Source organism: Pimephales promelas, chromosome 25 (genome assembly GCF_988280905.1).
Source record: "Pimephales promelas chromosome 25, fPimPro1.hap1.1, whole genome shotgun sequence".
Lineage (NCBI taxonomy): Eukaryota > Metazoa > Chordata > Actinopteri > Cypriniformes > Leuciscidae > Pimephales > Pimephales promelas.
Genome location: NC_142793.1, coordinates 5333025 through 5357220, shown reverse-complemented (window position 1 = coordinate 5357220; position 24196 = coordinate 5333025). Strand labels below are relative to the sequence as shown.

Genomic DNA, 24196 nt, shown 5'->3' with positions numbered 1-24196 from the left:
ACACATTCTCTCACAATTCTTTGAGATGGCACCACGCGTATGGATCGTCGGGAGTTCCATCATCCGCAGATTGCATACTCACATATGCGATCAGCGTCTGGACGAAAACTTTGGTTTACACTGTGAGATTAACTGGGAGGGGAGAGGAGGAAGACTTTGGGAACAGCTCTTTCCAGCTCTGCGTTCTCTCAGGTTCAAAGCTCCTGCTCCAGACATCATCATTATTCACCTGGGTGGGAATAGTTTGTGTCGGGAGGGCAGCGACCGCCTCGATTTCCTTCGGGAAATAAAATGTGACCTGGCTGAAGTTTGCAAAATGTTCCCCAGAAGCAGGCTGGTGTTTTCTGGCATTCTACCTCGTCTCAATTGGAGAGGTCAGACGGGCAGGTCTGGCTATGCCATTGAACGGAGCCGGCGGTGGATCAACGGCGCCATATCTGGCTTCTTGGCGGAGAGGAACATGCGTTGCATTCACCACAGAGACATCGGCTTGTCCCATCTGTGCAGAGATGGGGTCCACTTGACACGAAGAGGAAACGAGCTTCTTCTGAACAACCTGAGAGAAGCTCTGCAGGTGGAACTCACAAGATGAAGCTACCATGTCCTTTTAAGGGCAACAAAGGCTCTTTTAAGAGCCACGTTCACTCATTCAAAAAAAGAGCATTTTTCCTAGAGTGTGTGTTTCATCCCTCTTATCAATTTCTTTGCAAGTATAATAATTCCATTGAAGCATTTTTCTATTTTATTTTAATAAAAAAAGAATAATGTTTATTAGACAAATCTTAACTAAATAAAAAAAAGTTTCACCTAGGAATTGATGAAATGAAACAGGATTTTCATGACCTTTTTACACAATCTGTGGTCAGATATTAATAAATATGTAATTCCTAATAAATAAGTCAAAGAAACTCACTTTAAAATAATAAATACATATTATCCATGTAATTATATTAGTAAGGGGGTTATCCATTATGCTGTTTTGGTAAAGAGCAAATAGAAACAATTTTACATTTATTTTTTTAGTTGTAATTATACCGCATTATTTTTGTCCAAAGTGTATCTGTTTATTACAAATGCATCACTATAACTGATATACAATGGTTTTGTTTATGGATTTTGATACTGGTTTACTAGAAATGGATAATATAACTAAAGATGTTATTATTTTACGTTTTATTCATAACAAAGAAAAATGCTAAATAAGATTTATAGAGAATCTAAAGTAAAATAAGATTTTACTATTCTATATGTACCAATGTGATTTTTTGGTAGTTTATCATAAGTTTTCAGTGTCCCGCATTAGGGGCATAACTGTCCCACATAAGGAAGCAGCAGATTTTCTCAGACAAGTTGCTAGAAGAGTTCTAATATGTCTATAATTTCTCTTATAAATGGGGTATATGAATTTTTTTATAGATTATTTTTTTGTAGAGTCAAAAGATAATATAAATGAACAAAGCTTAAAAAAACATTTGAACATTTGATTTAATTGATTCAATTTTTTAAAACACAACCACATTTTTTCATATACATTAATCAAATCAATCTTCTTTAAAACACAATGATGTGATTTTATTTCACATGTTTCTCGTTGGCTCTCCTATTGAGCTATTTGATCCACACTCTCTCTACACACACACAGTTCTGTCACATACACACACACTTCGCCGCGCGCGCCTCTCTCTCAAGCTGGAGTGTGTGTGTACGCGCGAGTGTGTGTGTACGCGCCACCCCGCCTCGCGCCAGCCCGCCTCTCTCGTGCGCATAAACACACACACACACCGACGCACGCGCCTCTCCCTCAAGCGTATGTGTGCGCGCGAGAAAGGCGGGGTGACAGAGAGGATCGTCCCCCTCCCCACACAGACACACAAGCACACACACAAGAGACTGTCAGAGAGAGGGAAACAATCCCAGAATACATAGCTAGTCAAACCACAATATCTGACTTTCTGTTGGTCCAAACTAATAACAATAAATTAGAAAGTTGTCCGGCTTGAGGAGTACAATATACATACCGATTTTTGTAACTGTAGATAAAACTAACAACCCCACTTTTCTCAAAAGGTGGCGCTACTGAGCCCTCACCACGCCCGTTTCTGAAACTTTGCACATGTCTACTGGCTAATAAATGTGATGTGTCTGTCGAGTTTCATGCAATTTAAAGCATGCTAAGGGTCTCAAAAGAATCCTAAAAGAATGGTAAAGTTTGATGCGTTGCCACGGCAACAGTATCAAAGATATCAAGAATCCATTCACAGGTCTACATCTGCCGTATGTTTACATTATACAGATGAAGTTTGAAGCAAATCGGGTAAAAATAAAAGGTTGATTTCAAAGCATTTTGAAAGTGACACACTTCCTGCTGCCAGTTGGTGGCGCTATAACTTTTACTCACAATAGTCACATCCATGTGATCGTCCTCTTACAGCGAGCACACTGCTGAAGTTTCATCAAGATCAGTTAATGTATGCTGAAGTTATAACACACTTCCTGTTTCACGTTTCTCACCATGATTTCGTTTCCTCGCCACGGCCAAACCGTTCGAGGTATCCCGTGGCACTTTTTCATCCTTAATGTCTTGACTTCACGCTGATCGAGTTTCGTCGAATTTGGTTCAGTGCTCTAGGAGCAATAATTTAAATTACATTGCATGTGTTTTAAACACAACCCTAAATAGCCAACTTCCTGTTGGGCTGGGGTAAAAAGTAAGAGTGTGAAGTATATATGAAACGATGAGATCTATATGTGTACCAAGTTTCATATTATTACATGCAAGTGTGTTTAATTTATGGACCAAATTTTCAGACCAAGTTTATTGACCAAGTTAATCTGATTAATAAACTAATTATATAAAACTATTGTCAATTCACTACAATTAAACTAGTTATATGCCTTTACTTATAAAAAATAAAAATAAAAACTTATTTAAAAAATACCAGGCTTGAGAAATGTATTTTCTTTATGCAGGTCATACACACAGCAGTGAAATGGTTAAGCCCCCTCCCCCTGCACACACACACACACACACAGACAGCCAGCCAGCCAGCCAGCCAAAGGCTCAGAGTGGCCATATTCAAACAAAAATATCTGAGTTTCTGTGGGTCCTAGCTAATAAGTGTCAATTAAAAAGTTGTCCGGCTCGAGGAGTACAATATACATACCAATTTTTGTAACTCTAGTTAAAACTAACCACCCCACTTTTGTCAAAAGGTGGCGCTACTGAGCCCTCACCACGCCCGTTTCTGCAACTTTGCACATGTCTACTGGCTAATAAATGTGATGTGTCTGTCGAGTTTCATGCAATTTGAAGCATGCTAAGGGTCTCAAAAGCATCCTAAAAGCATCCTAAAAGAAGGGTAAAGTTTGATGCGTCGCCACGGCAACAGTTTCAAAGATATCAAGAATCCATTCACAGGTCTACATCTGCCGTATGTTTACATTATACATATGAAGTTTGAAGCAAATCGGGTAAAAATAAAAGGGTGATATCTAAGCATTTTGAAAGTGACACACTTCCTGCTGCCAGTTGGTGGCGCTATAACTTTGACTCACAATAGTCACATCCATGTGATCGTCCTCTTACAGCGAACACACTGCTGAAGTTTCATCAAGATCAGTTAATGTATGCTGAAGTTATAACACACTTCCTGTTTCACGTTTCTCGCCATGATTTCGTTTCCTCGCCACGGACAAACCGTTCGAGATATAAAAAATCCCCTCGCAAACTTTCATCCTCAATGTCTTGACTTCACGCTGACCGAGTTTCGTCGAATGTGGATCAAAGCTCTAGGAGGAGTATTTGACATTCCATTGCGAGCGTTTTACAAACAAACCTCAATAGCCAAATTCCTGTTGGGCTGGGGTAAAAAGTAAGAGCGCGAGGTATAGATGAAACGATGAGATCAACGTGTGTACCGAGTTTCATATTATTACATACAAGCGTGTTTGAGTTATGGACCAAGTGTTCGGACCCCGTTCCAGGGGGCGCTGACGAGCTGCCCTGCCACGCCCGGGTACCATCTTCAGCCCGGCTCTGATGGCCGCGGGTTCTGACCCGTGTGCAAAGTTTCAAGAGTTTTCGAGCACGTTAAGGGCCCCAAAAGTGCCCAAAAGGTAGTAAAATAATAATTATTATAATAATAATAATAATAGTAAAGAAAAATAATCCCAAGGAAAACAATAGGGCCTTCGCCCTTTCAGGGCTTGGGCCCTAATAATCCCAAGGAAAACAATAGGGCCTTCGCCCTTTCAGGGCTTGGGCCCTAATAATGCAACAAAGATTGTTTTCGCTGTAGGTACAGCAGCTCTAAGAAAGTCATTGTCCTTATGTAAGTTTTTGATCCATTAATTTCTGTTGTAAAAATCATTATTAAATTATGACACCGTTTTCAACTAAAACAGAGAACTTTTAATGCGTTCATTTACACGTCAGTGGTGTTTTGGTGGCCTGAGAACACAAACTTTGAAATAGGTTTCAAAGTGCAAGGTATAGTGGTTTCGAATCGATTGTTGATATGTTTGCAATTTGTTTTGTTTTTTTAATTCATAAAGTGAATATTAGAGCATATACGATACAGCATATTTGAAGATTTGCTGTAAATATTAGCTATAATATATTGTATCATATAAGTCCTGTGAGTACTTCCATTATCATAACTCTCATTGAGAACAATCCCCCTGTTCTGACATTCCATCCTACCCGTCAGATTGTCCTACCAAGTCTTACTGCGCATGCGCACATCAATAATACGTCATTTTTGTCACGCTGAACAACACGCCCATAATATTTTACTACTTGCGCGAGATCTTTTTTCACTATTTATGTCAATTATTACTATACAAAGATATAATAGCAGTAATGAGAACTGTTTACTCTCACATTAAATTGATGAATTGGCGGTGAATTGATTTGATTGTTTGGTGTAAAATATAAACACACACACGATACTTACTCGTTTATTTCATACTGGTAGGACAATCTGATGAGGCATTTTGCACTGTAAAATCATACTACTCGTTTATTTCATACTGGTAGGACAATCTGATGAGGCATTTTGCACTGTAAAATCATACTACTCGTTTATTTCATACTGGTAGCACAATCTGATGAGGTATTTTGCAACGTAAAATCATCCTACCGTTTATTTCATAGGACAATCTGAAGAGGTAACTTACTTTTCACTGTAAAATCACCGTAACATAGCCTAATAAGAAAATTCGGCAAAGTTACACTGAAATATTTTATGTACTAGTCACAGACGCGAAGTAAACGCTCAGTAGGATTTTACGACGAGGTAGGATGAACCGATAGATATGGCTATAATTTTGCGCTACGGTAGGAAAATCTGACAAGGTAGGACAGATCGACAGAACACCCCTCCTGAAATCTCATTTGAGAATAGCGACCTCTGCTGATCTATTTTTACCATAACTATCCTAACACCACTGGCTCATCCAAAAATTGTGATCAGCCCTTGGATTGTGTACTTCTTTGTGTACTTGTAATTAATAAAAATTAGCCCTTTATCTTTCAAGAAAAAAAAAACATTTATTTTATTTGCGGATGCACCAATATAAACTAATGAAAAAAGTCGGGATTAGAAATCATTTTAACATACCTTGAAGAACACCAATTCCTGATCATCACTTCTGTTTGAATAAAAAAATAAAACATTCTATACAGCCTATTTTGTATTGATAAAATAAAAACAAAAGAGAAAAAAAAGATGAAAATGAAACGCGGGGACAATAACTGCAACCGTTTTAACTACCCAGCACCGATCGGTTACTAACGTAACCTCGGTTCTCTCTAAAGAGGGAATGAGTACTGCATAATATCTTACGCTAGGGGAAAACCTATTTTCCTCGAGATATTGACCTTATTGATGCCAATAAAACTTCAGGGCATGCGAGTTTTGAACTACTTGGACAATAGGCTTTATGCCGTGCGTCACGTGACCAAACCGGAAAACGGGTCTCATCGCATCCGTTTGTCATAGAAAGTGTTAACGGCCGTAAGAACTGACTACGATATCTATGGATTTTTAAGGTAATCAGCTAACCTAACTAGTTCACTTTGTTATTGGCCTTTTATTCCATTTAAATATCTAAACGTTACTGTGAAGAAGAAAAATATAAAACGTTTAAATATCAATCTTGAGGGATATTGGTTTTGCTAATCTTTGCTCGCTCCTTTTAAGTTATCTTGAGTAAAACTGCAAAAAAATTTCATGAAGCACATACAAAAGACCTGGACCGGAAGCGATGCGATCTGTTTTACAGAATGTGGAAGTAAGTTGTGCATAAAGCCTATTGGCTGATTCTAGCTCGATCTCATTCAGAGCTCATAGAACACAGGACTGTGTTACTCAAACACCTCAAGAAACTGGGTCTCACAGTCAATTGGATGAAAAGCTTGTTGGTCCCTAGTCAGAAAATAATTTTCCTGGGCACAGAGCTGAACTTGCTCTCTATGACAACGCATTCTCACCCCAAGGCGTCACCTTTGACCATGCTTCAATATTTGACGTTTTAGGCGCTCTTTAGCGTCACTTACATGACGCGATCCTACGGCGTCATCTAACTGACGCTAAAGGAAAGCGTCAGTTAGAGGACGCGGTTAGGTTTAGGTGTGGGGTGGGGGTAGGGTACACGCGATCCTAGGGCGTCATCTAACTGACGCTAAAGGGCGCCTAAAGCGTCAGATATTGAAGCATGTCCAAATGCTTCCCAAGGCGTCAGTTAAGTGACGCCTTGGGGGTGAGAATGGGCTGTCTATGACAGCGCGGCTGTCGCCAGAGCGGTGAATGGACATTCAGCCCTTCACGAAATCCTTCCGCCGCAACGCTATAGTCCCAGTTTCCGAAAATGCTGTACTTGATGGCCTCCGCATCATCAGTACTTCAACAGGGCCTACTTTGCACCTCATCTGTTCCCAGTCCTTATGCGACTGACAAGCACCGCCTCATGGCCGATTCCGACAAGGAAAGACCTCCTCTCTCAGGCCAAGGGCTCAATTTGGCATCCTTACCCGGAACGGTAGGCCTTGCACGCATGGGCCATCAACTGGTACCCACAAACCTCCCCGAGGGAGTGCTAAACACCATCATGCAGGCCAGAGCACCATCTACTAGATGTCTCTATGCCTCAAAATGGTCAGTGTTTGTTAACTGGTGCAAGACCCGAGGTTTCCCACCCACAAATAGTGGGGTAACGGAAGTGCTGTCCTTTCTTCAAGAGCTACTGGATAAGGGCAGGTCCCCATCCACGCTCAAAGTGTATGTGGTGGCCATTGCAGCATTTACAGAGCCTGCGTCTGGCCTGTCACTGGGGAAAAATTATCATTCATTTCCTAAATGGAGCTAAAAGGAGAAATCTTCCCAGATCCCCCTCTATCCCCATATGGGACTTTTCCATGGTGCTAGAAGCTCTGAAGGGAGCCCCATTCGAGCCCAATGCGTATCTCTATAGGGGTTATGCCGAGCGCTAAGCATTTCCGGTTTGCAGTGGTTAGGTGAACTCTATGGTAAATTAAAGGATTAGTTCAACTCAAAATGAAAATTTCCTGATAAAATACTCACCCCAATGCCATCCAAGATGTTCATGTCTTTCTTTCTTCAGTGGAAAAGAAATTTAATGTTTTTGAGGAAAACCTTTAAAGGGGGGGTTGACTGCTTTTTTTTCTTTGCATGATTGTGTTTATGGGTGCAATATAACATGTATTCGTGGTTTTTCTTTTTTTTTATAAACATTTGGATACTATTTTTCATTCACCTTTATTGTCAGCCGCGCTCTCCTCTGTCCTCGAACAAGCGGTTGACTTCCTGATTCTATGAAACCACTCCCTCAGAAACACGCCATGGGCTCAGATTGGTTAGCTTGCCCCGGTGTGTTGTGATTGGCTAAACTGTCGCTCACATTGTCCGGAAGATTAACGCCCATTACCTTTACGGGCGAAACGTGCATGTCATGAGCTCCGGTCCAGATGTAAATATGTGTCGAACTGCAGTATCAGTTTGAGGCAGAATCAGACCGAGAAAGTGGCGATGAAGAGAGTCAAACAGAACCTCACCACACACGGCTCTTACTAAACGTTTCTGAATGATAATATGCTAAATTTTTTGAACTTTATACATGTTTGTTTTACACAATAGCATCTGACTGGCAACAATAGCAACTGACTGGCTACTAATGTTAAACACAAACAGCGTTGGCATTAGTTTACGTTCTTGATCAAATCGAAAATAACATCATAAAGCATATATACATGAAAAATACGTTTAAAACATTAGTACTTATACAAAATTCAGGTCCATAATGTTTGTACGCGTTTGTCGTAGACACAAAATAGCATAACTAGTAGCCTAGAGACTATGAAGCCAGCGCTGGCATTTGAAAAAAATAAAACACAAGGCTACGTCTGGAATTATACATGCAAATACAATTAAAATGATTAAGTCTTAGCCTACTTACAGGTTGTGGCCCAACAACTGCTGCCTCTGGTTTTAAAGTTGGAACTGCTTCATGTTTTAGTAACAGTTTCTTGTTGAATCCGGTGTTGAACTCGTGGAGATTCTGGAAGCTTTCTTCCGTAAAATGCGCAGCACAGAGAGCTAGATTACGATCGTCATTTTCAGGAACATAATCAAACAAAATTGTATCTATTGTTGACGAAGTACAGCATCCGTGGGAAGCTCGAACACAGAAGACCTGACAGCTGGGTGAACATAACTGCATGCCCTTTTTTGCATATTCCGGAGGGAGGGGTTGATGCAAAGTGACGTCTAAAACCCAGCTGTAGTCCCAATCGAGTCGTTTTTGTAGGCAATATACTTCCTGATTTTTAAAAGACGATACAGTATCTCTGCTTCCACTGAACTTTCAGCGCTGCAACTTTGCAGATACTGTTCATGCACCAACAGCAACATTACACACTATTTAATGATGAAAAAAAGTGAAATCGCAATCAATAGTCAATCAATCAATTTTCAAAATTCTGAATATTTTTATCATCATTCTCAAAGTAGCATACAATTTCTTTCACATTCAATGTTATCAGATTAATTTTTAACTGAAAAAGTAAAAAAAAAAAAAACAATCTTTCCAAAATGATTTACACTCTGGCAATCAACAAACAAACAGATGATTTAAAAGACTCCTCGTAGTTGTTACAAAAGGAACATTCTTTCCCAATATCCATAAAATTAGAAAGCCACATATTGGTTGGATATATTTTATGTAAGATCTTCAGGTGAATTTATCTTACTTAGTTAGAAATCAAAATTTGTAAGGGAGCAGCAATGCTCTCCTCCAATTAACATCTCTTAAAATGGAATTCCATAAAATTTCCCTCTTGAAATAACTCTCTTTTGTTCGTTAAATAATTGTCTTATATCTTTGTTAGTACATTGTTTTATCAAAAATATATTTACATTTATAAGGTGATCTTTATTTTCAACTTTATAATAAATCATATGGCTGCACATTAAATTAATAAGCCCAGAAGGAATTGCTTTAATTACTACAGAAAATTCTTTAAATTTTAGGAAAATTTAATTTGGACAAAAAAGAATCATAAGAATTTTGAAAGATGAATCAAATAAATTATTTAAATACATTAACCCGGGATCCAAACATTTCTAAAAAAATTCCTTGTTCCATATTTTCATTCTGTGAGGAGAAAAATTATGCACAAAACACAATTTCCAGGCCAAGAGTGCTCTCTTTATGAAATTTAGACATTTGTTGCCTAAAAGGAGCTAAGAGGACGCCGGATATCGTAGCAGGAACGGCGACTGAAAGCGATGAGGTGCAGGCCAGCAACTTCAGTAGAACGGATCGTCCTGCAGAAGGGTCGTTACCAAAGGGCCTCTCGATAGACTGCTGCAGTTGCGGCAAGACAGCCAATAGGCACGCTAAGCCGCCTTGCCTATGTCTGCATGCTGCCACAACGCGTTTTACAATAATTGAAAATTAAGGATAATTTTTTGGCTTCAATATCTCAAGAAAAAACAGAGGTTTTCCCCTAGCGTAAGATATTATGCAGTACGAGAGAACCTCTCGTAAGAAGAGGTGAGTAAAACGTGGTAATTTTTATTTTAAAATGAACTACCGGTAATCCTTAATACTCATAGTTCTTTGCTGCCCTTTAGAGGATATGTGAATAATCACAGGCCTGGCTTGTTGGTTCTCACTGCTGAACCTGCCTATTCAATGAGCCACATTTGTGCTCATGTTAAAATGTTGGTACGACAGCACAACACACCTCCATGACTCTGCAAGTCATAATCCATCCCTATAGCCGTAGCGCAAAGGCCCTGGGGCCAATTATCTGGGGCCAATTCTGCACAGCGTGTTAGTGAATACAGGACTGCCAACTCACATTTAGTGTGACATTTAATTGACAAAAAGGACACTGACAGACAATACTGAGCTGGTTAGTTTTGATATGAAACAAAGTCTAGCCGGGGCGAAATGGAGCGAGACGATCTGACTCCGGAGGTGAAGACACTGGATCTATCAGCTCAGGCGCTGATGGTGGTTGCAGGACCTGAGGCTCGACGTGAGTGCTTGGCATTGCAGGAGATGGTGAAGGGCTGACAACCCACAGCAGAGGTAGGGCTGTAGGACTGGCTGAGAAGGGTGGTGATGGAGGCAGATGGATACTTGACAGGGTAATATTCAGTTTAGTTCATGCAATTCTCAGGGCTGTTTAGAAACAGCAATGAAGGTTCAGAGGAAATAGATATTATATAGGGCAAAGGCCCTGGGGCCAATTATCTGGGGCCAATTCTGCACAGCGTGTTAGTGAATACAGGACTGCCAACTCAACTCATTTAGTGTGACATTTAATTGACAAAAAGGACACTGACAGACAAGACAGAGCTGGTTAGTTTTGATATGAAACAAAGTTTCAGCTTTCAAACTCAAACAAATAACAACAAATAACCTTTTGGTGCTTTTAAGTGTGATGTGACAGATTGCTGCAGCTCCCCAGTTTCAGCGGCACGTGAATGCTAGATCTTTAGATAGTGTTTTGGATGCGCCTAGCATGGTGAACTCTTCACATGATTCGGTTCCGGCTGAAGTAGAGCCTGTGCAGCAGGGCAGATGGGTGATGATCAGGGATCGCGCTGTAGTCGCGATTCCGATAACAAATCGTTTTGGCCCACTCAGTGAAACACCCACTGAGAATCCTGTTGATTGTGCCCTGGTAATTGGTGATTCGATTACACAGAATGTGAAAATAGAGACACCAGCAGCAACCATAGTCACATGTTTGCCGGAAGCCAGAGCGCCTGACATCACAGCAAATTTAAAAGTGCTAGCTAATGCTAATTGTAAATTCTCTAAGATCATTATTTATGTCGGCACAAATGATGTTCGACTCCGCCAGTCGGAGATCACAAAAATTAATATTAAAGAGGTGTGTGAACTCGCAAGCAATGTCAGGCACTGTAATTTGCTCTGACCCCTTCCTGTTCACAGGAGTGATGAGTCAGTAGACTGTCCTCACTTAATCATTGGCTGTCTGAGTGGTGTCCGCAAAATATTGGTAAATGTTAAAATGCGGGGCTGGTGCTGCTCTTGTCTCTAGTAATTTGGCTCATAGTCTTAGAGCTAAAACAAGACAAATTTGGCACCAGGAAGCAGACAAACTGGCTAAACCAACCGTCTGCTAGCGGCCTCGCGTCACCAAGGTCAGATAAATCCCATCACATAGAGCCTCTTTCACTTTGATATCATATAGAGACTCTGTCTGTTCTCTGAATTTGGATATCCAAAAAACGTCAGATTAAAAATGTAATTAATATTCAACAAATAAAAAACATATATAATACAGATGAGCAAATGATAAAGCTTGAGTTAATGAATATTAGATCCCTTACTTCAAAATTGATCATAGTTTAAAGGTTAGTTCACCCGAAAATGAAAATTATGTTGTACCAATGCTGTACCAACCCCGTAAGACCTTCGTTCATCTTTGGAACACAAATGAAAATATTTTTGATTAAATTTGAGAGCTGGATCAATGTAGATTTCCACGACGTATGCGCGAGAATTGCAATCTTCTTCAACTCTAGTCAAGTCAAGTCAAGTCACATTTATTTATATAGCGCTTTTCACAATACAGATTGTATCAAAGCAGCTTCACAGTGATAACATGAAAGTAGCACAACACAGATCAACAACATTGCTAAACACTAAATAACCCCAACTGAGCAAGCTCAAAGCAAGCCAAAAGCAAGGCGACAGTGGCAAGGAACCAAACTCCATCAGATTGGATGGAGAAAAAACCTTGGGAGAACCCAGGCTCAGTCGGGGGCCAGTTCTCCTCTGGCTTACTCCTCTGGCTTACTTAGTTCTCCTCTGCTGCTCTACTTAAGTTCAGTTCTCACGCATGCGTCGTGGAAATCTCTTGAACTCTCGTCTCAGGCCCAGAATGAAGAAAAGGAATTGTCGAATAAAGTCGTTTTTTTCTTTTATTTCCACACAAAAAGTATTCTCGTCACTTGATAAACATATAGTTGAGCCACTGTAGTCACATGGAATATTTAAAAAAAAAAATTTCATTGACTTTCTGGGCCGTCAAGTTTCATTCCCTTAGGCAGCCTATGTAGCAGTTATCCACCTCTCAAATTTAATTAAAAATATCTTCATTTGTGTTCCAAAGACGAACGAAGGTCTTATGGGGTTGGTACAGCATGGAGGTGAGTAATTAATGACTTAATTTTCATTTTTGGGTGAACTAACCCTTTAATGATAGGATTTTAGATTATAATCTAGATGTGCTGTGTTTGACAGAAACCTGGCTAAAAACAAACAATTACATTACTTTAAATGAGTCCACCCTGCAAGATTACAGTTATAAACATGAACCACGCCTGAAAGGCAAAGGGGGAGGTGTTGCTGAAATTTATAGTAATACCCTCAAAACCACTAAGAAATCTAGTTTTAAATATACTTGTTTTGAAGTATTGGTGCTTAGTGTAAAAATATATAGTGTAAATGATAAATCACGTTTGAGAATTCTGCTGGCACCATAAAGATTGTATCAATAAGAATTTGCGGACTTTCTATCAGAATAAGTCCTGGCTGCAGATAAAGTACTAAGAGTTGGTGACTTTAATATACATAATAGATTATAGATAATGAAAAAGATGCATTGGGATTGGCATTTAAAGACATTATGAACTCAATTGGAGTTAGACAACACGTGTTAGGACCTACTCATTGTCGTAATCATACTCTAGATCTAAAATTATCACATGGAATAGATGTTGATGCCGTTGAAATTCTGCAGCAGAGTGATGACATCTCTGATCACTATCTAGTCTCATGTAAACTTCACTTAGCCAAAGCAGCAAAGCCGACTCTGTGTTATAAATATGTTAGACCTATAACTTCTGCCACTAAAGATGGCTTTATCAATAATCTTCTAATCAGTTTCATCATCTCAGCATCCTGGATAGCTTAGAAAAACTCGATATTGTGACAGAAACTTTTAACTCTCTCTTTTCTAGCACTTTAGACAGTAGTTGCTCCGTTGTGCTTAAAGAAGATTAAAGAAAATAGTCCAATGCCATGGTACAACGAGCACACTCGGGCCCTTAAGAGAGCAGCCAGAAAAATGGAGCATAGCTGGAAGAAAACTAAACTAGAGGTATTCCTGATTTTATGGAAGGAGAGCTCGATTGGAATCAATTGGGTTGGAATGATGTAATAATTGGATCAATTATTTGAACGTGCTGCTCCCGAACTTTGTTTATAAAACATCATTTCACGGGTTCACACTTACAAATAAGTCAGATAGAATAAATGCGTATTTGGCGTGCTGTCCGAGGAGAGAGCTCCGGGCTCAGTATTCAGCCCGAACCCAGAGTACGCCCCCCAAAAAGCTGCAAATAAAATGCGGGACAGCCGCCATAATGATGTTGATGACACCCTAAAACTTGCGGAATTCAAAGCTTAAAGGATCAGAAATGGGTGATTCGCTGGAAGGCTTCTTGTAACATAGGACGGGAGTTGGTTGTCTTGAGGTCGAATGGGTGTGCCTCTCGAGTGGTAGGATGTATAGCTGCTGCAGTGGAAGCGAGTAAGATGGACAAAAAGGAGCTCCTGCAGGAGTAGAGGAGAAGAGACTGCTGCGGCAGTGGACCAGACCTGCTTGAAGCAAGTTTGTAAAAATAAACTCCTGGGGGGTTAGAGGAGATAACACAACTGCGGCAATGGACCCCACTTGCTTTAATTAATGGAGCTCCTGCGGGAGTGGGGTAGATGACACTGCTGCAGCAGTGGAGCTAGTTTGGAAGGAGAAAAGGAACTCCTGCAGGAGTAGAGGAGATGACACTGCTGCGGAAGTGGACCAGACTTGCTTTGATTAATGGAGCTCCTGCGGGAGCGGGGTAGATGACACTTGCTCCGGCAGTGGAGCGAGTTTGGATGGAGAAAAGGAGCTCATGCAGGAGTAGAGGAGATGACACTGCTGCGGCAGTGGACCACACTTGCTTTAGTTAACGGAGCTCCAGCGGGAGTGGAGTAGATGACACTGCTGCAGCAGTGGAGCAAGTTAGCACGGAGTAACAGAGCTCCTGCGGGAGCGGAGTACATGATACTGCTGCGGCATTGGACCAGATTTGCTTGGATTAATGGAGCTCCTGCCGGAGCTGCGTAGATGACACTGCTGCGGGAACCAACTTCCTTTCGACTTGCTTTCCAAGCTATCTGAAAGGCGAGTTGGACAGAGAGCTGAGCGGCAGCGGAAAAGATGGTACTGCTGTGGCAGTGGAGCAAATTGGAATCGGGAAACGTAGCTCCTGGGGGAGCGGAGTAGATGACATTGCAACGGAAGTGGAATCCAAACTTGCTTTCCAGGGTGGATTGAAGGAAAAAATTGAGCTCCTGCGGGAGTGTGAGCCCAGGAACACTCTGTTGTGGAGGTCTGTGTACAGGAAGATAAATCAATGTCTGCACCTGAGAGGATCTGTGTTCTGATGTTGTTGGCTACTAGGGTTGGTTCCAAGACTGTAGCATTTGGAGGGGACCCCGCTGGGAGACCCATGTTGGCTGGACAGGAGAGAGTTAGAGAGAAGTACACAGTAGGGGTTTGGTGGGCTTTTTAAACGTGGAACCGGTTGGTCCTGATATAGCTTTGGAAAGCATCTGAGGAACATCTCCCATGAGCTGATCTGCTGTTGGGAGAGGCCTTTTTGGGCTGCTGAAGTTGCTGCCCTGATACGGAAGGAGTGACTTGAGAAATTTTTTACTGGAATTCCTGAAAGTTGTAGAACAGATTTGAGGTATTTCTGGAACGAAAAGTGTGTCACAGGTTTATTTGATTCGTCTATGAACAGGGTTTCCAGAGGAGATTTAGCCAGAGAATTTCTCCATAGCAGAAATGCCAGAATAGACTGGTATGGTTGGATTGGTGATGAGAGGTTAGAAAATGTAGATGAAATTATCCATTTTGGTTTGGTTGGTCTTACTTTGCTTAATCAAATATGAGACTGTTTCACCATCTGGTACTTACAAGTCTGAGATGGTGGGGTGGATTTTTTGGGTCGAATTGGAAGTGATGGCGAGTTCCGAGCATCTAAGAAAACCAAAAAAGCTAGGATATAAACAGCGTTGAGTGTGAGGGCGGTATTGGGGGCTGGTAGCCTGTACGTAGGACGTGAATACAGTTGGTGAGAGTGTCTAGCTTTATGGATTTTCCGGCGTTGGGACGGGTGGGCAGGGATCTTTGAATCCCTTTGATCAGGAGAGAGGTTTGTGAATTGTTTATCTTAGAGAAGGCAGCGCAGTACATTAATTTATGGAAAAACTGAACGACGCTCAAGTAACCCTTGTAGGCCCTTAACGCTGCTGGGCCCGGCTGCATGTAGCGCTGCGGCCACAGAAGCTGTGGCAAATTCTGGGGCACGGCCTAGGTTCACTGAAGACCTGTTGCTGCAGCTCGATGGGTGAAGCGAGCCGGATCTTGTGGGCGAGGATGGCGGTGGTTTCTGGGGAGGCGGCTTTTTGGACACCGCGGGCTTTGCTCTACCTGTGAGCCGTCTTAGGAGTTGTTGTTGACTTTGGAGAGAGATTGGCTGACTGTAAGGTAATGTGCAGATAACATAGTTCCACTTTTTTTTTTTTCGGAGGCAGGAGAGGAAGATACAAGTCTTGCCGGGGGCGGTGAAGACTGTCTTTAACGTCTTGGCGAGCATATGGCTGTTCTGGTTGGCATGTGGCCGTGTGAAGAACACAGGGGCTCAGATGCAATGTCCAGCGTAGAAGGAATTGTCCTGGGGCCGGTGTTCTGACGATTCATGCTACCCATCAAGATGTACTACTTGGTTACTACAGGTTATGCGCATGTGCAGACCGCATAAACTTACCCTGCTTCAAATTAAATAATGATGTCATAATAGTATGAGATTTACACCATTATAGAAATAACAGAGAATGAATCGACATTCTCTGTGATCAATTCGCACTTGTGTAGCATTTTGTTTTTTGATGAGGCAGCACAAATCTCACATTTGCCGAGGCAGTGCGTAGATTACGAGACTGTAAAAAATATTAAAACAGTATTGTTGGTGTTTATGGCTGCATTTAATCCTGAGGAATTAAAATGGTCAATACATGTTCGCTGGTGGGCCTAGCTTACATGGCAGCTGGGAGGGCTGGTAGCTGCCTGCACACTATGGTGGTCTTGCAGGCCTATCAGGCTGACTTCCTTGAGGAGCTTGATGAGAGCGAGGGTCCCTCTCCAAATTATATCTTGGAGCTGAGGAAAGCCAGGTCGAGCTGTCGCTCTGCATCACCGAGGAGACTCCATGGGTGGTATGGTGTGTGTGGAGAGACAGCTTTGGCTAAATTTGACAGGGATGAAGGAGAAAAAAATGCATTTTCTTCTTGACTCCCCGATTGCGCCTTCTGGCCTCTTCAAGCGGCATGGTTGGTTCCGTAATCGAGAGGTTTCAGGAGGTGAAAAAGCAGTCGGCGGCTTTCCATCAGTAACCCCCCCCCCCCCCCGTCAGAGCCTGGCGGCGCTCTCGAGGCAAGCCTTCTGAGCATAAGGTCGAACTGAGGACCGTCCTGCAGGCAAAGAATGCTTCCTCCAAGCGGTCCTAGTTGCGGCCGGACCACGGAGAGCTTTCCCTCGTGATACAGGAAGTTAAATCCCTGTTGGTCAAGGAGGCTATAGAATATGTTCCTCTGACAGACAGGGAGTCCAGGTTCTACAGCCAGTACTTCATAGTTCCCAAGAAGGATAGGGGGGTTGTTTCCAATAATAGATCTTAGGCACCTCATTCTCTGAGGAGGAGATTCAAGTTTAAGATGCTTACAATTCCAGACATCGTGAGTCAGATCCAGTTCAAAGACTGATTCTTCACGATAGATACTTCCAAATATCCATCCTTCCATATCACAGGAAGTTCCTGAGGTTCGCTTTCGGGGGCGAAGCCTACCAATATCGGGTTCTTCCCTTCAGGCTAGCTCTCTCCCCTCGCACCTTCACCAAGTGCATGGATGCAGCACTGGCTCAACTGAGACTCCAGGGCATCCGTTTACTCAACTATATCGACGACTGGCTAATAGAGTTGGCTGTTTGGCATCGAGATGTCACTGTGAAGCAGTTTCAGAGACTGCTGGGGCTCATGGCAGCAGCGTCCAACGTCGTACGTTTTGGCCTGCTGCACATAAGACCTCTACAGTGGTAGTTGAGAGCCAATGGGTTTTCCCCAAGGGGAAATGATTCCGTATGATCAGGGTAACGCGCAAATGCCTTCGTTCCCTTGTCATATGGAGGAAACCTTGGTTCCTGTCCCAGGGCTGTGCTGGAAGCATCATGTTGCTGGAAAACCATTTCAACAGATGCCTCCCTTACTGGTTGGGGCACGGTCATGGATGGCCGGTTTGCGAAAGGTCTGTGGGAGACCCGGCATTCTTCTTGGCACATCAACTGCCTGGAAATGCCGGCGGTCTACAAAGCTCTGTGGAGTTTTTTCCTGGACCTCCGTGGCCACCATGTCCTGATACGCTCGGACAACACATCTGTAGTCGTGTATCTGAATCATCAGGGGGGTCTGAGGTCGCGCCCTCTATGCAGACCTCTATGGTCCCAGGGGAAACTTTTGTCTCTCAGAGCAATGTATGTCCCTGGGGACCAAAATCAGGGAGTTGACATTCTGTCGAGGCAGGGGCTGAGGCCCGGGGAGTGGCGACTCCACCCCCAGGTGGTGGAGGCCATGTGCGTGAGATTCCGTGCGTGAGAGCCCAGTTGAAGTGGATCTGTTCGTGTCTTAAGAGACATTCCACTGTCCACTGTGGTTCTCTCTCAGGTATCCAGCTGAGGCTGCGTCTGTTCGGATTTCCTCCGATCGCTCTGCTCCCCGGGAGTCTTGGAGCGAGTCCGCCGGGAGGGGATCAGCCTAGTTTTGGCAGCACCCCGCTGGCCGAACCCAGGTATGGTTCTCGGACATTTTAGCACTGCTGGACGGCATCCCGTGGCATGTCCCTCTGAGAATGGATCTGCTGTCGCAGGCAGGGGGCACAATATTTCACCCCCGGCCAGAGCTGTGGAACCTCTGGGTTTGGCCCCTGATGGGGCTTGGTACCTAGAGGCTGGCCTGTCAGCAGATGTTGTCAAGACCCTACTTAGCTCCAGGGCTCCTTCCACCAGGAGACTGTACAGCCTGAAGTGGAATGTGTTTTCCACTTTGTGTAGAGAGCTTGAGGTGGACCCAGTTAATTGCCCAGTGGCTTCAGTGCTGGAGTTCCTCCAAGATCGTTTCTCCGCCGGTCTTACCCCATCCACACTTAAGGTGTATGTGGCTGCCTTTGCTTCTTTCCAATCGCCGGAAGGTGTTGGGCCTTTGCGAAAGCACCATATGGTTGTGCGTTTCCTCCGTGGGGTTTGGAGGATGAGGCCTGCGGCTCACTCCAGAGTCTCAACTTGGGACCTGGTAGTGGTTCTTGAAGGGTTGGCTGAGGCCCCCTTTGAGCCACTGGAGTCAGCTGAGGCAAAGAACCTGACCTTCAAGGTGGCCTTTCTCATTGCCATCACCTCTCTGATGAGAGTGGGGGATCTCCAGGCCTTGGCTGTAATGCCAACTTGCCTGGATTTTGCCCCTGGCGGTGTTAAGGCCATCTTACATCCTAGAATGGGCTATGTGCCCAAGGTGCCGTCTAGTACAGTGTGGTCAGTGGTTCTTTAGGCCTTCTAAGGGTTTACTTGGAGAAGTCTTCTGAGTGGAGGAAGTCAGACCAGTTGTTGGAGTGCTTGGTTCACCCAAGAAGGGACTGCCTGCATCTAAACAGACAATCAGTAATTTGATTCCTCAGTGGCCCTCCTTTCTGGCGTCTCGCTTCAGGAGATCTGCAAGACACACTACATTGTTATCGGGAAACCCGGCCCTGAGCTGTAAAGTAAAAGGAATCCGTCGTTTTTAATGGATGTTACAAAAAATAGTCGGCCTATTGTGGAAAAATACATGGATACCATTGAAAGGTCTTTAATGAGAAGAATGGATATTCAAGGACTCCTAAAAGTGGACAGAGTTTAAGCAATCATTACCTGCAGCTTTCGCACTAAGCATTAACCAGCAGCACGTCACATTTACCTCTCTCAGTCTCAGGGGCGGTTTAATAACAGCAAAGCTGCCTAGATCCATAATTGATCCACTGACTGTCACTCATTGCCAAAACTCATTGCCAAAGACTCTCAATTTATGAGGACTGCTAATTTATTTATTTATTCCAAGTACCGTTATGCCACGAATGTTCAGTACTGATAAACATAGGAGTGCCATAGTGCTATTATATAAAATGTAGGGCAAACTATGTTGGTCAGAGCTTTTTGCATTTCATTATTTGTTGTCATGACAACTAACAGAGCAATGGCACATGGGTTATAGAGAAGAGAGGTGGTCTTTATGAATGTGGTTGTTTGCTTGTACCTTCTCATATGTCATATAAGGGTTTTATTTTAAAATGACAGAAAAAACTGAGCAGTGTGCTAGGTAATGATACAGTAATTAAATAGTTTTTCTTTGGTTTTAACTGTCATATTCATCACCCGTGGTGTGTGTTCTTTCCTGTCTGTGTTATAATCTCAAACTGTCCTATTTCTATTGCACTGTTAATGTAGTTGCTTAGCAACAATGCACTGCCAGGGATAGTCTGATGATAGGAATTACTGCTTCACTTTAAAAAGGAAATAATATATATATGCAAATTAAATAATATTATATGGTTAACTACCCAAGTCAGATATCTTATGTCTGTTTATGACACTGAAAAAAAATTAGATAAAAAATAAAAATCCTTAATGGTATACAGTAGCACTGCATCAAATGTACACATCCATTGCAATCCACACTGACTGCACTAAGCACTAAAATTGGTGTGCATATTTACATGAAAAAATAGACATGTCTCTGCTGAAGTACACATACAGTTTCAGAAGCTTATAGTGTGTTGTATATTTTAAAAACACTCCAGCTTTCAATGCTAAAATTCAGTAGAAAACAGTAGAGCGAAAGTTAAAACAGTAGAGCGAAAGTAAATACAGTATGCATTTCTCCAACAAACCCAGTGCAGGTTTCATATATTACATTCACTTATAGACAATAAATATTTGCGCCACTGTTGGACATAAAGTGAGTCAATGTTATTCCAGTAGTGCCAGATGTACAATGTTGGTCACCTGGCAAGTTTCTAAGTAAAATGTACTCAACTATTAATTACTCATTGTCTACCGCCTGATTTCATTACACATCCAGTGAAAGAGAAACAATACATCATACTTCATATGAATGCAGCTATAACTTTCATATGGCCATTCCAAATCATCCATTTTGAATAATATTATGGTTTATTCACGTAAGCACCATAAGCAATACCGTGAGTAACATTTAAAAAATTAGCTCACAATTGTGAGCTATTAACCGCTATAAGCGTATTAAGTCATTGCAGTTGAACCCGAGAACCCCATCTGCATGATTTGTGAAAATGTTATTCAGACTATTTTTTTGTAAACTTAAACATTCAACTGACTGCTCTAATCGAAGGTTAACAGGTTAACAGGGATTTGGATATTTTGGATTTGTGATGTGAAGTGACATAATGTTTCTTTAAATGATTATTGTGCACGTTTCTGTAATTATAGTGTACTTCCGTGTAAGTATAAGGGAACAATATGTTAAGTTTGGGGTAATAAAGGGGTAACAAATAGATATACAACCTGCAAATAAGTTTGTAAGTACACTGAAATTACGGTGTACATTTCTGTAATTATAGTGTACTTCCGTGTAGGTATAAGGGAACAATATGTTAAGTTTGGGAAATGGTAACAAGCAGATATACAAGTAAATTATTTAATTAGTTAAAAAATAACAGGTACCTATTCTGTTAATATATTCCAGGCAAAAATTGTACATCTGTTGTTTATACAATGTATCACATTTCTGGCAAAATATGAAAAATCATAGTAAAAAGTCCTAGAAAAATCAAAATAATTTGTTTCTGCTATGATTTTAATTTAGACCTTACCATGTGGTAATTAGTACTTACCTTATCCCATTGAATTGCAATGACACTTAAATGTCAGGGCAAATATACTGTGTAATTAAGACGTTTTTTGTTGTTGTTTTCTTAATTACAGAGCAAATAGTGTTGTTTCGTGTTGCTACATAGCGTTTGTTACCCCCTTGTTCTGTGTAGTTACAGGGTAAATATTGTCCCCTTATACTTACACGGAAGTACACTATAACTACAGAAACGTACACCGTAATTTAGGTGTACTTACACAGTTGTTTGCGGGTCGTAAAATAAAGTGTTACCCCTATACTTTCTTTATGTGGGCTTCTAGGTTGCTATCACCTTGACACTGACACGTACATGCCAGCTTTGCTTTGCAGTTCATGCATTCTTCTTTACACGGATCCCGACTGAAACGAAAACACAGGAATTTTCATTTTCATTACATTTCATTACATTTTTTTTTACGCTGTTAGCTACTTACATCTTACTTCGCACTTGAACTGAAGCGTCTGAAGCGTCACACTACTAAAATTCTGTGAACGTAAAGTCTGCCTACTTTGATTTGATTGGTCATTTCAAATATTCTGACATTGACAAGCAGTGACAGACCAATGAGGCTGCGATGAACACACACACACAGGCCTCTGTATTCTGATGATTCTGAGTCTGACATGCTCTGTGCTTGACGCTGCACAGCCAAGCATGTATTTAAAGTACACGCTTAGTGGCCCAATGAAAAATAATGAAAACCAGGACATTTTCATCACTTTTTAAAAAACAGACAGGACGGCCAGGACAGGACGTGAAAACAGGACATGTCCTGGGAAAACAGGACGTTTGGTCACCCTACGCTAGGGGAAAACCGCTTTTCCACGAGATATTGAAGCCAAAAAATATCCTTAATTTTGAATTAATGTAAAATAGCATGCAGACATAGGCAAGGCGGCTTAGCGTGCCTATTGGCTGTCCTGGGGCAACTGCGGAAGCCTATCGAGAGCGGCCCTTTGGTAACAGTCCAATGTGGGCATTTCGCGCCCATTGCGTCACACTCCCGCCGAAGCGGGGGTGGCCTAGCCCTATAAATATACCAATAAGATATTGAAATTTATAAACCCTACCGGTTTATAACGAGGAGATAGACGCAAGCCTCCTGTGCCTAGTTAGGGCATTAAGAGCTTATGTGTCTTGCTCGTTTTTTAGACAGACTGAGCAGCTTTTTGTTCCATTCAGCGGTCGCGCTAAGGGCCTAGCCGCATTTAAACAGAGCCTATTAAGATGGATAGTTCATGCCATTGCACTGGCATACACGTCAAAGGGCCTTAAGTGCCCTTTAGGTGTTAGAGGGCCCTCCACTAGAGGTATGGCCTTGTTGTGGGCGTGGTCTAGCGGGATTACCTTGCAAGATATCTGTATGGCAGCAGGCTGGGCCTCCCCGTCTACACTTATAAGGTTTTATAACCTAGAGGTTCCCACTTTACAGGCTAAACTGCTGTCGGTTTCAAATCAAGCATTGTCTGCCCCGCTGCATCGCCGCAGAATACTACAATCACTTGAGCACCGCTCGCTGACCGATAGAGTTTTCCCCACGGGCAAAATAATACCCATACTGTTAGTCAGTTCAGACAGAACCTTTTTAACCCTGGCTTTGACACTGTTACAGTGATTAGCTCAAGCGAGGCTAACTTATTGGGAATGATGCTGCTAGCCTCTCTTCTCAGACTCTCTGTGAGTCCATTGTGATTGTGCACTATATGAGCCCCGGGCACTTAGTGTAAGATATTACGCAGTACGAGAGAACCTCTCGTAAGAGAACGTACTCAGATACTAACATAACCTTGTTTCTCTCTAGAAGAGGGAACGAGAATTGCATATCTTGTCGTGCCTGCAACATGCTCTGGTTCACTTCGGTGATGAAAAACCAGTGATATCAGCCCATGAAGCTATATTTATAGGGCTAGGCCATGACAGTCACCAAAGGGCCTCTCTCGATAGGCTACTACAGTTTCCGCCGGACAGCCAATAGGCACGCTAAGCCGCCTTGCCTATGTCTGCATGCTGCCGCAATGCGTTTGAAATTAATTCAAACTTAAGGATAATTTTTGGCTTCAATATTTTGTGGAAAAGAGGCTTTCCCTAGTGTAAGATATGCTCTACTCGTTCCCTCTTCTAGAGACAACTGCGGTTACGTTAGTAATCGAAAAAAAGCAGTTCACAATGCCCCATGATTTTTTCTAGTATCTTCCAAATGCACTCCCACACTGGAACAGAAGATCAGTGTCCTGGAGCATTTTATATTCTCACAAGACTTGAGAGTGTATGTATGATGTGTTTATGTGTGTCCCCAGTCCAGTCCTACCCACCCACACACAAAGCAGAGGATGGTTTGTTTACAAGCCCTCATTGTCAGGATACAGGCTCGGAGACAGAGGTAAGTGAATGAACATAAACTTCATTTTGTCACAAACAAGGTGAGTGCTCAAAGTTTCAGGTGTTCAGAGGTGAATGTGAGGAGGATACTTCGGCGTGAAGGATTCCAGGTGAGCAGATCCTCTTCAGTGTGATTTCCATCAAACTAACTCAGTTCAGTGATACTTGCTTTCTTTCTTTCAGGTCATCCGTTATCGAACGAGATTCAGGAGGGGTATATGGATTCAGGACA

The 24196-nt window shown here is 42.2% G+C and overlaps 1 pseudogene; it reads left to right on the top strand.

Annotated features, from left to right (window-relative positions):
- Positions 1-10476: 10476 nt before the first annotated feature.
- LOC148964978 (uncharacterized) lies at positions 10477-12024 on the top strand (annotated as a pseudogene).
- Positions 12025-24196: the final 12172 nt, after the last annotated feature.